The sequence below is a fragment of the Calypte anna genome, chromosome 15 (genome assembly GCF_003957555.1).
Source record: "Calypte anna isolate BGI_N300 chromosome 15, bCalAnn1_v1.p, whole genome shotgun sequence".
Classification (NCBI taxonomy): domain Eukaryota; kingdom Metazoa; phylum Chordata; class Aves; order Apodiformes; family Trochilidae; genus Calypte; species Calypte anna.
This window is the reverse complement of record NC_044261.1, coordinates 7,764,942-7,779,102: the sequence shown is the minus strand read 5'-3', so window position 1 is coordinate 7,779,102 and position 14,161 is coordinate 7,764,942. Positions and strand designations below refer to the sequence as shown.

Below are 14,161 nucleotides of genomic sequence, written 5' to 3'. Positions count from 1 at the left end.
TGACTCCACCACAGCCAAGTTCTTGCAAAAAAAGCTGCCTAGTTTGGGAATACTCATGCACCTAAGCTGAAACATCCCCATTGATCAGCCAAATCAACCTGTCTATAATAATATCAAGCAAATATTAGCTTTAAGTCAATCCCACAAACAATTTGACTGTAATGGATATGAAGAGGGACCCTTCTAGCCCTTCTCTGACAATTTCCAAGATTTATGGATAAGGGCACTATTAGAATTCCAAATATTTTCTCTTCCACTTCTACAGTCTATATTTGTTTATATACTAAAACTATGTCCACATTAGGCAAAGTGACCCTTGTTGTGTATCAAATCTTTATTAATGTGGTGACAAATGCAAAACAGCTCTGGATTTACCAGAATCATTTTAAAAACAAGAGCCATTCAGATCTATGGTAAATTAAACCCAGTGCCTGCTGTGCTTCTGCACTTAGAGGAGAAAGCACCCCACACACTGAGAAGCCATAAATATCTTTCAGACTGGCTTGGGTCATTTTGCTGTATATCACAATTTAAAGAGGTCAATAGGCAAGAGGTTGAAAGATTTATCATGCTATTTCTAGCAGGCTCATGGATTCCAGTTTGTTATTTAAGAGTTTTCTTTTTTGCTAAATCACAGCACTTTATTGGTATCTAAGAGGGTGTGGACATTCAGCTACTGCCACTGAAAATTTTCTCTGTCTTGGCTATCTAAAAGGCTAAGAAAAAGGTTTGGGATCTTTTATTTCATCCAGGTCACCACATCATGACTCCTTTCTCTTGCCATCACATACACCTCAATTTTTACTTCATGTCTTGACACACTGCTAAATTTTAAAGCTCTATATTGCACTGTCCTTCCTAATCTGATTTCTTTGCTTAGACCAAACCCCCATAAAAAAAAAAAAAAAAAAAAATAAGGATCAGTGACCCACAAGGTGTACAGAATAGAAACTTTCATGTAAAGATCTAAAAAACATCTTATTAAGTGCTAGGATTTGCTATTCTTTTCATGTAGAAGCTGCCTCTGACATTTGACATGACAGGAAATGTTGCTTCAGTAAGATGGACAACCAGCTCTGCTTAATTAAAACATGCAGAGAGGGAAAGAAAGTAACTGATACTGCACTTGCACCTCACTTAATCCTCCTGAAGAGATCCTGAATATGGATTAATGAGGAACAAGAAAAATGAAGCACATTTCCCATAGCAATTATTTGTGCTTTACTTCCTGCTGAAGACAGCCAGAAGTAACCTCTGCAGATGCGAGTGCATACAGAGAGAAAAGAGCTGCTGCTGAGCTCAGGGAGCCACAAACCTGGGTCCAAACTCTGCTTTCTAAAATGCAATTCCTACTTCTGATGCAGCCCAGTCTGGAACACTCAGGGTGTGAGCATAACCCAAACCCCCTTCCCCTCCTGGTTCATGTGAAAGAGGTGGAACAGCCACAGGTGGTTTCAAAATTGACCCTACCATGCCCTGTCCTCTTTTTTCAGGAGATGCTTGTCAAAGTTTGGTATGACAGGTCCCATTCCACACCCCCTCCCCCAAAATTATTAATTACAGTGCCATGGGCATCACTAATTGCCTCTGGCTCTCTGCAAAATGCCCACCTTTCTGTTGCTCTCAGCTGCCTGTGTTAACCACTTCAACCACAAAGTTTGTTTGCCTTAGCTCACTTCTCCTGGAGCTTTCTTGCAGTATCTCTCATCCATTTTACTTCCTGTTTTTATGTGTCAAACCTGACTGCTCTTCCCTCCTACTCACACACATTTCTCTCAGAATTCATTTGCTATGAACACCAAAGGAGGCAACACAGGGAAAAGCAGCATGTGCAGGGAACTGAATAATCAGCTAAAAAAATGACTAAGGATGAGGTTCAAATAATAGTGAACTATGAGTTCAATACACAAGAGTTTACTAAAGGTGACTGAGTAAACAAATGTATTATTGGCAAGTTGCACCCCAAACCCCAAACCCAAAACTCAAGGCACCAGGTAAGGTTTTAGTATGACAAGGAGAGGTGTTCAAGATCCACAGCCTTGTAGCCAAGGGATCAGTTTGGAGGTGGGTGCTAGATTCAGCTCTACTCACAGCAGATAGTGACTCTAAACACTTAAAAGTGGCTGCACATCTTTGCAAAAAAATATGGATTCATGCTAAAACTTAGGGTAATGATGCCTTCAACGAGTAGCTGTATACAAACCAACCTTTCCTTTCTGAACTTTCATTCCAATGTGCTGTTTTCTGGGGGTGTTGCTCTTGCTTAAAGGAGTTTTTGCCGTGGAAATCTGCAATCTAATTTTACATAACATTTCAAGACATACTGTATGATAACCAATTTCTAATCAATAGGTCAAAGTAGATCTTCAAGAATGAACATGTGTCTATTTGAGTGCTGACACCTGACTGCAAAAATATATTTAATAGCTGATACAATTAGATCTGGGGCTCCAGAGGAATAAGTTACTGGAGGTCATATTTTAATAAAAATCCATGGGGTATCATCATGTACCTCACAGGTAGGCATGGATTGCTAAGGTCTCTGCTGTATGGGAAGACAATTTTTCAGTGATCAGATTCCTGGAGAAGGAAGATAAGATGCCAGCTGAGAGAAAAATTCAGTTATCTTTCCTGGTCTGGCTGTTGGTGTTCGTGGACATAACTCTTTTTCAGACTGGTGTTTTTAAGTAATAAATTCTGATCTCTTTGTATTTAGTATAAAAGTTAAAAGAATGCCTTGGCAGAAAGGATGAGGATATATTTTCTTTGTGGATGCTTTGAAGAAATTGCCACAGTGCTAAAAGCATGAGTTACTCATTTTGGAATGTAGTAAAGTTTGCAGGAAATCCCATCCTCCTCCTAGTGCCATAGAATAAAAATTGGCAAGGAGATTTAGAAAGGAGAAGTTAAATATGAGTGAAATTTAAATTTACTGAGGCAGTGACACTTGGGTTGGACAGGTGGATTACTGAGGAGGGAGCAGAGCAGCACAACATATGCAAATCACACAGCTGTAATTTATCATGTGAATCCATTGTCACAATGGAATATTGGATGGCACAAAACACAGTCCCTGAGGGTTCATCTTCTGGCTCACGCTCAGGCTTTAAAGATTTACTATTTCAGAATTAATGTTTACAAGATCTGAAAACAGACATTGCAAGCAGAAATACTGAGAAGTGCTTTTGTAGGCATACAAAAAATTATCCTTAATAATCTGTGCAGCCTTTCAGATTGAAGCTGCTGTGACCCTAACAAGCAAATCCCTTCTTGTTTCATCTGGCATGTGTTCAAACAGCCCTGATTTTAGAAACACTAATGCTTTTAACTATTTACTTTAACAGCTTCTTTGTTCACAAGTATAGCGCAGTACTTCCCTAGCTCTCAGAATATCATCTTCACAGTCTTCCCAACCATTTTGCAAACCAAGTTTTCCCAGTAACACCAGTAACCAGAAAAGCACAGATTCTGAGGCTTGCAGCCACCTTCCTGCACTGGCTCATCTTTCAAGACCTTTTATACCATTCTCACAATCCTCCTTATTATTAGGCAATTTATTCTTACCACTCAGCAGTGTGGTTGACCCTTCTTGCCATCAGCACACCCCATTTTCCTTCTTTTTCTCCTCACTGTTCTTAACAACCTCACCACACGCATGAAGAATGATGGATACTGCCCAGCTGCTGAAGCTCCTCTGGTAAGAAAGGCCCTTCCTCTTTTGGAGCCTTCAACTCTCAACCTCTGGCTGTATTCTTATATTTCTAATAGATAAATGCATTTCTATACAGGTCAAAATCCTTTTTTGCAGCCCCTTCCATTCTAGCACGTATTGAGGGCATGTCAGTTCATCACAGCACCCAAAGAGTTTGGTGTGTGAATAGATTTATAATAGTCCCTTTTAATTACACATTAATTAATTAATCTGCTATTGATAATGTATATTTATGGGACAATTTCAGTGAAAAAGTGGTAACCATAGGTTTAGGGTTAAGACAATCAGAGCTAAACAAAACATTCACAAAGAAAATGTTAAATTCAATGATTGGGAATTTTGCAAAATTGTTTGATGCCAAAACAAAGTTTCTCTCTTTAATTCTTTTTTTACAAAACACAGCACTTCCATACTTTCCTGCTTTTTGGAGATAAAAAGTGCTTCTGCATTTGAAAGGGTGCATTTTTGATTAAGCATAAATCCAACAATTTCTCAGGAGCCCTGAGAAGAGAAATTACCCAAAATGAGCACCAGTCCCTGAACCCTACATACATATAAATATGTATAAACACAGTTCTATACACAAACACACAGATGAGTTATCAAGATGTCAATATGCAGAAACAGAATGTGTGCATGTGCTGCAGAAAGAGGGGATGTTTAATTAGGGAGATAACAGTACATAAATGAGAACAAGCCTGCATGTTTGTGACAAAAAGTCTGGCTTTCTGATACATCTTGTAGAGAGAATTGTAATATTTGATTTTAGATTTAAGAAAACTGAAAACTTAAGGAATTGTAGATAAAGTGCTACCAGAAAAAGATATTCTCAAATTCTTTTCACATATTTAGCAGAAGATGACAATTCCCTATTTCTTTTAACCAAAAAAAAAAAAAAAAGCAGTGATTGATACTCCTAATATTTAAACTATACACAGAAAGGAACAGAAGAATCTTATCTCTTTTATACAGAAAATCATAGAGAGGAAAGCACACACTATAAGTCAACATGAGTTCCTTTGGTTTCCATGTAAAAAGTCCCTGCAAAGCAAAGATCTGACATGGAAACAAATCATAGTTCAACAGTGTTCAGCTCGTTATTCCAGCATATGAAGAGCTACTTCCAACACACTTTACTTTTGTTGGGTTGTAGTTAAGAGACTTTTTTGTCTATATCCACCCTCAGGAAGCAGAAGGTCCGAGACCATGGCATTAGAAATCTGTTAGGCAGAAAAGGAACTGAAGCTCTTGCTTCATAAAGCATGGTAACTCAAACTTCTTCTGACAAAGAAAATCAATACTTCAGTCTGAGATGTGCCCCAGCTTGGCACAGAGTCTCAAATGAACAAAAGGCCTCTTCCTGCCTGAAGATCACCCATGAAGCCCTGTATCAGAACTCACCTCATTTAATACAACCATTTGCAGAGGGTATTTTCCCCCTCCACGCCTCCTGTGTCCTTCTTTAACATTTACTGTTTGAGATCAGTGGTCTATACAATTTATTGCCCCTGTCAAAGCTAATTTATTCATGTGATCTGGCAGTAATCAAAAAGACTGAGATCGATGTGCCAGCAAACCCTGACATTTATTCATATTTTAAAGTCCCATTTGACCTTGAACTGCAGCTAACTGGCGCTGAACTGCTCAGCAGCTCTCTGAGGCTCACAGGCTCTGGCAGATCAGTGCCTCTGGGCTAGAGGCACAATGTCAGGGCAACACATGCCTGAACCCCCAGCACCAAAAGCTGGACCCCAGCCAGACAGGTTAGGGCTCAGGGAAAAGGGCATCACAACAACACAGACAGACCCACCAGTCTATCCAGCACATGTACTGGAGCAGCCCCCTAACTGCCCCCTCCAGTGGCACAGATGTTCCGCAGTCAAGGGACTTCTTGCTGAAGAGCAAAAAAGCTGAAGGAGTGAAGAGGGAATATGCCACATCTGCCTGCAGCAAAGGGTGATGGAGAAAACTTCTCAGAAACTGCAACCCATTAGGTACCTGCCAGCCCAACAGGGCAAAACCAGCTGGGAACAAACAGAAAAAACCAGATCTCCAGGGATTGACTTTGAATATATTCTGACATTTCTGCTCTGGAACAGGTTTTATAATTTGCTTATTCCTCTTGAAGTCCATCACTCTTCTCCTCTCCTCACTCAGTCATTCCCTTCAGGAACACACAGGAATTTTAAGTGCAATTCTTTTAACATGTGCATGTTCTATAACCTCTAGTAATCATTTCAGGCTTAGAATTCAGAACAACTAGTAAAGAAACACTATAAAATTTATTTCAATTAATTTCAACTTGGGCTCTGCCATCAATTGACTCTCATACATCCTGTGAGGATGTTGGTAGAGCTTCTGCCTCAGTTTCCCCTTGATTAAATGGAGTCCTAGTTATTTATCTGTTCCTCTAGACTATGACAATAATTATGGCTGTCACATATTTTGAAGTAATCAAATTGTTTGTTTTTCTGCTGATAGGAATATATTTGTGTAAATGACAAGTTATTAGAGACACCAAGGAAACCTAAGTGGCATTTTAGGTAGGAATATGGAGTGATGGTTTTACTGAAACATGCAAATACATTATTTCATTGCAGTCAAAACACTTGAATGTATAATAAGCAGCTGTACCTAACAAAGATTTTGCAGCCATATTTTGATGCTTCTCTGGGTTCTCCTTGGCTGCATTTCTCAGGCTATAAATTCTGTATGTCACATTAAACATGATTTTCAGTGAAAGCTGCCTTTCTGAAGCCTAGAATACAAACAGAAACCCTAGATATCCCATTTTGTGTTTGTCTGTTGCTTTTAAGTAGCTAACACATTTTCATTACGTTAGAAGAAAGATACCAATGCAAAGCAATTGGGATTTTAACCAGTGCCTTCATGCATGTTATATATATGTCTAACACTGCCATGCAAGCTAAACTGATGTTCAGGGAAGAGAAATAATGACATATAGGGGTGCAGAGGTAATTTATCTACATATGGAGCTATGTAAGTGACAATAAACATGCTAATAAAGCAGTGCAGCCAACCTGGTTCTCTATTTTTCTCATGTAGGAAACAAAATTCAAGAGAGAGAACCTTGGAATGCTCTTAAGGGAGGCTTTAAATATGTTATTGGAATTTTTTTGTTTCATTTCCTTCCTTGCATACTGAAATGACTTAATTTGTTTGTGAAGAAACAGAGCAGGAATTCAGCTCCACAATAAAACTGAAAAACAGTACAGAAAAAATGTGGCAAATGGATGTCAAGTTTCCACCTCCTGCCAGCCAATATGATCTAAAGGTACATTACTGCACACATCAGGACCCCAAATATTGTCAGAAAACATTCCTCCAAAGCATTTAAAGGACACTGAATTATATAACTCTATAGGATAAGTAATTACCTTTTTTTTTTCTTTTCAGGAAAGCCCAGCCAGCAACACAAGCACACACAAATGACACCCCTGGCCACAACCAAAGAGAAGAGCTTGGGCTGTGGGACTCACACCCCACAGCTGCTACTCCAGGACTTACTCAGGCTGCTTAACAGGTACCTCCACACACCACACATTAGCCCAAGCCAAGGCCTTCTTCCGACTGTAGAAGCTCAGGCTGAAAGGATTCCTCCCATCCTAAAAGACCCCTATGCTTCCTAGAGGGTCAGATTAAACCTCTCATCCCCCCAAAACCCAAGAACCACCTGGAGAGCTAATCAACAGGTCAATTAGTAAATGGGCATCTCCCTGCTCTGGGAAGAATCAAGGAGGTATTCTGAAAGGAAGCTGGTACCCTAAAATACTTCTGCATTTCATTTTTCAAGATCCTTTCCACATCATTAATTATTTTTTTTAAATTATTTTTTTTAGAGATCTGCAAGAGATTCAAAGTGGTTCCAAAAACCTCAAAGAAACCTTTCTCTAGGTGTGCTGAGCTAAGAACTGACATCTCTGGGTACACAACAGCCCAAGCCAGCTTTTCAGTAATCAGTATCAGAATTTAGAGTGCTACAGAACATTTGGAGTTCTGGATGAGCTGTTTTACAAGAGAAAATATGTTGTATCAGAAAGTTTCTGACCAGCTGTAGCTCATCTCTGGGCTTTTGGTTCAGTCTCATTAGGCAACTGAAACCTATTTCAATTCCTACACAATTAGCACATTCAGATTCCCTGCATTTTTCTTCTCTCCTTCAGTTCACACTTGTCCCTGCAGAGGAACCTGTGTTAGATTTAGATTAAACCTGCAGAAAAGTGGCTCTGAAGAAAGCAGCAAAGACTAAGGAAGCTTTTTCTTTCCTCAGATATTTTGCTATTGATCTCTTTTCTGAAATTTCCAGCCTTGTGCTTTTATAATGTCCTAGTACATGAAAGAGTTTGTAACATATAATGTTCCACTTGATGAAGCGTGATGTGATATTGAAGCCAAATGGCCAGATGCTCTTTTCTGAGCTATTTCCAATGCTCCCATTTTAGAGAGTGTTTTTTAACAGTATTCACAAGCTCCAGTCCTGTAGTTTGCTGGCAATTTCATGCTAGAGCACCATTGCACTATGTTCTGATGAAAACATTGTTTTCCATTCAAAGTTACAGGTATTGTCAATTTAATGAAGGAAAAAAAAAAAAAAAAAAGAAAAAACCCACACTGTGGCCCTAAGAAACTGCAGACAGTTGGATTCTCTCTCCAGAAACAAGCTCATGCATCCCGTTTTAGAGTACAATTTAGATTTTATAAATGATGTGGTAGGAGAAAAACCCAAGTACTCTTAGAACAGGCCAAGGGCCACCTTTTAGCTTTGCTTTATAACTGTTTCCACGTTCTTCCTGGTGTGGAAAAACCTTTTAGATGAAAAATCCTCTGGTTTGAAACATTGATGTCAGACATTTGAAACCTGGCACCAGGCTCTTGGTTGTGCCACTGGAATTCAACCTCCTTCATCTTTTTGATGGTTTTTCCATGGTTTTCTTGTTTCCTGACAGCTCTGCATCTCTTTGCTTCACTGCATGGAGACCCCAGCACCAGCTACTGGGAGGACACAACCCCAGGATCAGAGGAGCCAGGGCTGCTGACTGCTTTCTGCCAGCTCCTAATGCAATGATGGCTCCAAAGAGCCCCTGGGGCTGCACACTTTGGTGTTTGGTTATTCCTGGTGACTTCAGGCATTCCAGGGTTCAGGAGCAGGGGGTTTAATGCCTGCATAAATGTCTCCATTACAACCAAGTCTGTCTCATTTCCCCAGCCAGAACGTGGTACTGCTTTACCCGAATGTCAGGCCTAATCTCAGCCTGTTGGAATTAATGGAACACTACTGGAATTAAGAGGTGCTGAACAGTTAGACAGGCAGAGGACCTGGCTCATCACCCATGCCCATCACCACAGAATAGACTGCTCCAGTCCTTATTTTGATGAGGGAGAGGAGTTGATCATCAGTGCAATCCAAGCACCGTGAATTCAATCTTTTTGTGATTTCTTAATGCTGGACTTGCCAAATCCAGTGGCCTCTTACCTTAAAAAATGTCTATGGAAATGCTAAATTTAATTGGAGGTGGACAAGAGGACACCTTTACTTACTTGGCTTATCTGGAGGGTGAGACCTAGGAAGTGTACCAGAGAGATCTTTGCAATTTATGCAACAATAGCTCCCAATACCAGCAGATTACATCACTTATCAGGATTTTGCTTAGGCAGTGCAGAGTTCAGTGTAGAACTGGTCAGAAACATTTCAATAGCATTTAAATGCTGATTTATTGCATTCCAGTGTGAACAGGCATATCTAAGGGCAGAGTGCATCACATTTTCAGATGCCAGCAATTGAGAATTTTTCTTAGCATCCTTTAAGTGTGAAATGTCTTTGAACTGAAGGGCTTCTATTAAAAAACATTTCATTTTAAACTGAATTAACTTATACTAAAAATTACAGCCTGGGAAAGGTCAAAATAAAATGAAGTATTTGGGTTTACTGAAATAAGACATTTTGATTAACCTGTACTTGTCTACAACTTTCACTCATTTTCTCACAGTATGTGAGAAAAACCCTGACATTTTGAGAAACTCTGCAGAACAGGGTTCCTACTTATCTCTTAGACTAGGGGCCTGGCCTCATGAATCACACAGGGTAAAAAGCATTGTCCAAAACTAGAATTAAAGTTTGCCTTACATAAACCTTGTGGCATTTTATAATACAACAAACCAGCCTAGAATCTGCATTTAAAATACTGACTACTCAAAGGAATTCCTTAGCTGAAGTTAATAAAATCAGGTCAAAAAGTGACTGTTCACAATAAGCTACCATTACTTCTCTCTTCAGAGAAAATGCACTTTATCTGTTTTTAAAGCAAGTAAAACCAGGCCACATAGCAGAAGTTTGGAAAGTATAATGATTTGCTTGTGCAAGAAAGACTTTTAGAGGTGGGACTGCACTTTTATAATTCATGCTTGATTTTAGCTGGGCAGCTTGGCCACCAGGAGCAATGCAGAGAGAGCAAATGATCTTTTATGCTGTTTCCAGGCATCCCAAGGCTGTGCCATTGCCAAAAACTGGCCAGGTTCCTGGGACACATCTGTATGAGCAAAGGTCACAACAAAGCTTAAGCATCCAGCTAAGCTCTGCTGGAGAGCTAAGCCATCATTTGACTTCACCAGAGAGTTAGTTTGTCACACTTATACCTAGGGACATCTCTAATTGATTTCCCTGGCCAGGACATCCTAAACAGAACGTTTAAGGTATTTCAGATTGAGTAAATCATTAGTTTGGGGGCAGTGGTGTTTGGTTTTTTTATTCAAAAAACCCTTAGCAGCTCCAAGAATTCATCAGCTGATGGAGATTCCTTCCTTCAAGCTATATCATAGTGCTATTGAGAATAAAAGAGTATGGCCAGGTGCTGCTGGACATATAAGAGAAAAAGTTTTGATTTCAGTTGTCAATGTGGCAATGTATTTTTATTTAATTTGTTTGGTTTCTTAATGGTGGAAGCAGAATTTAATTTGTACTGGAGCATCCTTTAAAATAAATAAATGCTTGATCTCTTCCCACTCTCCATTACAGCTGATGGGTACAAAATAAAATGAACAGCAATTCATTCACCTTATCACTGGAGCACCAGAGGAAGAAAGAGATCCTTAGTGCAATGATTAATGACTCACTATAAAAAGATGCATCATAAACTGCTTCTACTAGGTCAAATCATAAACTAGGCTCTTAAAGTTTATATGATTCCTTTCTAAATAATTGTGTGGCTGTAGCTCCCACTAGGAAGGGAACTTCTATGATGCTTGCAAACCATACAGCTTCTCACAGGGTCATAATATGAGACTCTCACTTAAAGAGAACTCTGTCTTCCTCAACATACAACTATTGCTTGAATTGCTCTTATTATTGAGACAAATCTCTGTTCTACAGCTCAGAGACACCATTTGATGTCAAGGAGCAGCAAAGATGAACATGATCTTTCCTGAATTTAGGCACAGACACACCCACACCTTTGCTGCAGGAGAAGGAACCATTATTTTCCTTCATCTCTGCCTCCAGGTTGGGAAAAGGAGATCTGAACCACGGTGCCAGGAGGGATATCTACTGCTCACTGAATCCAAGGATGCTGAGCAGTGGTGTGGATGCAGCCAACAAGCCAAGCTCTGGGTGCTTGTGAAGGGCACCTCATCCACACAGGAGTCAGACACAATTTAACTTTGTAAATTCCTGGCTAAAATCAGCTTTTAGGTGCTCCCAGACTGGTTGGTGAATACTAAGAAAATAGGACCACTTGTCCCCATCAGAACTCAGTGCTCTATTTATCCTTCTTGTGGCAAAACTGTCATCTTTGAAAAATATAGTACAAGATGACATTATATAAGTTTCCATCCATTTCCTTCCTATCACAGGCCTGCAATCATGTCCAGCTCCCTTTTATTTCCCAGAACAGCTGTTGCATTTTCTCAGAATCTTGCCAGACAGACATTGGCTTCACTACAAAGTTACTCTGTTAGGGGAATGCCACAGCTCTAACCAGTATGAAGTTTACATAAAAAATAATGAGTTAAAAAAAAACCTGGAGAGTCTTTCAATAGACATGGTAGTGCTAGTCAGTTTATGTTCTGCTTACTCAATAATAAGAAAAAAAAAAAAAGTATCTCTGAGGTCAATTATTTAAATATTTTCATCTATGGAGCTTTAAAAAGGGAAAAGCCAAAAGGTGGAACAACCAAGATGATGATTTTTTTAATAAGCAATAGATTTAAGGGGGATTAGCAAGGTTATCAAACAGTATCCTCTCAAATCAACTCATTAGTTTTACTGGCTTTCCCTATTTCACTTTATTAAATCAATTTAAATAAGGGTTCATTAGATGCAATGTAATCTAATTCAAACACTCTAAACCTAATCCCTTTTCTTTTAGCAGCAACATGATGGTAATTTGTAAAAAAGTTTAAAGGATTATTGTTGCAGGTATTTTAAATAGGGACTGTTTTCAGCCAAATGTCTGCTACAATTTTAGTATTTATTTTTATGTAAGTTCTTGCTTTTTACTCATTCATTATTTTTTTTCCTTTCATTTTCAGTCTCTCATTGCTCCATACAAGCAGGGTCACACGTGGGCAAAAGCATCCCTTTGCACAGGTGTAGGGGATGTTGCCTCCAGGGGTTTGTGCACCAGGCCTTGGGAAAGGGATGATTTTTTACAATTTACTTGGAGATTCTGAACTTTAAAAAATTAAAAAAAATCCAAACAAATAAATAAATAATCCAACTTTGTAAATTCGTAGTGATTTTATAGATATCCTAAAGGAAAGTGAGAAAGATCCTGTGCATTTTCATGCTGTTGGTTTCTGACAGCTCTGAAAGACACCCAGTAGGGAATCATGCCTAGGACTTGCAAATGAGGAGGCAGACACTGTGTATTATTTAACCATCCTTGATCCTTACTTCCTATCCTAGATCCAGGTTGAAAACATGGAGTAACAGATCCATGCTATGGACATCCAGTTTTCATTCATTTCAGAATGAACTCATTCATGCATCTGTACTTTTATAAAGCCTTTTTCAAGCAGTAGGGTTAATTATTTATAGGGAAAAAAAATCCCAAAATAAACAAACAAAAAACAACTTACAAACAAAAAACAACTTGCAAACCAACACCAAGCAAACAACCAAAAAAACCCCAACAAAACCCCACAAAGAATAAGAGCTGCTTTCTAGATCCTAGGTTTTTGCAGACTTTAACAGGTTCCCTACCCCTGAAAATCTGTCCTCACTCACTTCAAATCCTTGTCTCTTCAAGCAAGTGCCATTTCCTAATCCTATTAAAACCTTTTTCCTGTGTTTACCAGGAGCCCTAATCGTGCTCAGCAAATTCTTCTCCTCTAAGGAAGAGCAACAGCTTTCAGATTTCTTTGGAGGATTATTCATCAGCTAAGCCAGAGTTTTGCCAGGGCGTTCAATCAATTCTGGGAGCAGTCATGTGGAAAAAGTTTCAAACAGGTCAAAGCCTTGCACAATGATAAAGGAAAGCTCACCCAATCCTGGTAATAGCCTGACCCTCTTAAGGAAAATTGGATGATTTGTGGTAGCAGTTTTTCTGTTCCCTGGGTGGATTCTGAACCTTCAAGTATAAGCAGTGTATTCAGAGAGTCCCATTACAAACCCCGTCCCTCTTGCAATGCTGGAATAATAAATACACACCCAGATGGGAAAATCAACTTGCTGCAATGACCTTCTTTCTCAGTCCACTGGTGTGAAGGAGTTTGTAGCCATTTTAGAACAAAGGAGTCATATAAAAAATGGACTAATTTGATGTTTAGAGTTTCACCATGAGCAGAATATATGCTTTAATGAGCACATTACATGCACCAGGGACGTGTTACTGTGAAGCAGGAAATACAGAGTAAGGGGAAAATAATTAAGCAGACAGCTTTATAATGAGGAAACTGTGTTCATGCAACATTAAGTGGCCTCATTTTCAAGTGCTGAGCAAAGACATGTTCTTTGGACCTCAGAAGGACTTTTTGGCTAGCACCACCTTGAGAATAAGGGCAAAGGACCACAAGTATCTCAAACTTCCTACAGGTCCAGGAGCACATGGTGGGCTCATGCTGTACCAAAGTCATCTGCTCAAACTTTTCACTGACCTATCAAACAGCATTGGACACCTGTACCCTGTAGATCTTACTCTTTAAAGATGGCCCTTAAAGCTTTAAAACACCAGAGCCTTGGTTTTCTGTTGGTACTGCATCTGCCAGGCCACAAGCACACATCATCCAGGTGCAATGAACACAGGAAGACTCAGTGTAGCTGTTTGCACAAGCAGAGCTTATGGGAAAGGGGAAAAGCTGTCTCATCGGGCTCAGACACTGACAGAATGAACCAATAAACCATATTTCTGACTGTTATCAGTATTCTCAGGGCCTGTAAGGCCAGAAACACTCATATACTGGTTCTGTCAGTTCTAGACAGTGTTGCAATATCAA

At 39.4% G+C, this 14,161-nt stretch overlaps 1 protein-coding gene across 1 annotated transcript in view; it reads right to left on the bottom strand.

Annotated features, from left to right (window-relative positions):
* The window catches only part of GALNT9 (polypeptide N-acetylgalactosaminyltransferase 9), a 122,236-nt gene that overhangs the window by 46,954 nt on the left and 61,121 nt on the right, over positions 1-14,161 (bottom strand). The gene's annotated exons all lie outside the window — the stretch shown is intronic.